This window comes from Salvelinus sp. IW2-2015, linkage group LG35 (assembly GCF_002910315.2).
Source record: "Salvelinus sp. IW2-2015 linkage group LG35, ASM291031v2, whole genome shotgun sequence".
NCBI lineage: Eukaryota > Metazoa > Chordata > Actinopteri > Salmoniformes > Salmonidae > Salvelinus > Salvelinus sp. IW2-2015.
The window spans coordinates 15,909,613-15,911,200 of NC_036874.1; the positions used below are offsets into that span (position 1 = coordinate 15,909,613).

Below are 1,588 nucleotides of genomic sequence, written 5' to 3' on the forward strand. Positions count from 1 at the left end.
TAAGAGTGGTATCCCTGCAGGTCAACTCCCGACGGACATCCTCGCGCAGGCTGCAACGGTAGTGGTCGATGAGGGCCCTGTCGCTCCATCCCGCATCCCGCCAAGGTCGGAAACTCCTGGGCACTCCTCGTCCCCTGCCTCAGGTGGAACAGATGTTCACCCGCCGCTCTATCCTCGGGCGGGCGGTCGAAGACTGCCCGGAAGCAGCGGGTGAATTCCGCATCTCCTTCTCCCCACACGGCRTTGGCCCACTCCAGAGCTCTCCCTGAGAGGCACGAGACGAGGGCGGACAGCCTCTCCCTTCCCAAAGGAGCTGGATAAACGGTGCCCAGGTAGAGGTCCAGCTGTAGTAGGAAGCCTTGGCACCGTGCCGCCGTCCCATCGTACTCTCCGGGAAGGGCGAGACGCACCCCACTGGAACCGGGTACAGGAGGGACGGGTAGTGAGGACCCCTGTTGTGCTGGAGGAGGTACTGGAGGACCYCCCTGTCTCTCCCAGCGACTTCGGAAGAACTTGTTACATGGATGTCAAACCTGTCTGCACATTAGCCAATGACACATGGTGATTCTGGTATGGGATGAACAGAATGCAGCACCACAGCCATGATACCAATCCCTGGGATAAGGTTGTCAAATCAAATGTTATTGGTCACATACACGTGTTTAGCAGATGTTATTGCGGGTGTAGCGAAATGCTTGTGTTTCTAGCTCCAACAGTGCATTAATATCTAACAGGTAATATCTAACAATTTCACAACAATATGCACAATACACACAAATCTAAAGTAAAGGAATGGAATTATGACTATATGAATGATATTGTTGTTGGTGATGTTGGTTTACTTGTATGGAAAACAATATCCATCCAAGCTTCTCATGGCAATCCCAGGACAGTTCTCTTGAGCTGGCTCCAAAGTTTACATTTCAGGTCTGCTGTTTCAAGATCAGCTTATCAGTATAGACAGGAGGAAGAAAAGCTCTGAGCCACAAAATAGAACCAGCTAAATAAATCCATATAGCAGTGTTGATACAGTGTAGGCCATTCAAACAAAGAGCAGTAGCACAAGGAGGCAGTCTATAGCACACTTACCCTTTACATACTGTGTAAGGAACATACTAGATCAAMACCTAGTCMTATATTACTGTATTCTACAACCGTGATGCGGATAATAGTACGTAATATCTGAATGGAACATTGGTGTTCTTGATTCCTCTACTATCAGCTGATATTACTCTCTTGGAAGCAATAGACCCAAATACAGTAGAACTGTAGAAAACATCAGGTAGCATGCTCAGTTCTACCCAAGCCAAGATAAGTGTTTAGGAATTACTGAGACCTCTTCAGCCAACTATTTAACTGTGAGGAACAGTTGAGAATCAAACCATAAATCAAAACATGGAGGACCACAGGGCTTGAATTCATCTGCATTGTACTAAGTATATGTTGCCCATAATACACTATAGGGGGCAAATGTGTTGGAGTGCACTGAGTACAGTACAAAGTACATTTCACAGCATGGGATATATGAATGGAGAAATAGATACAGGTGCTCTGAAACTTGCTTTGTTGTTTTCAAATGTTCTCTACT

At 46.8% G+C, this 1,588-nt stretch overlaps 1 protein-coding gene across 1 annotated transcript in view; it reads right to left on the reverse strand.

Annotated features, from left to right (window-relative positions):
- The window catches only part of LOC111959035 (glutamate receptor ionotropic, kainate 3), a 149,684-nt gene that overhangs the window by 49,242 nt on the left and 98,854 nt on the right, over positions 1–1,588 (reverse strand). The window lies entirely within an intron of this gene.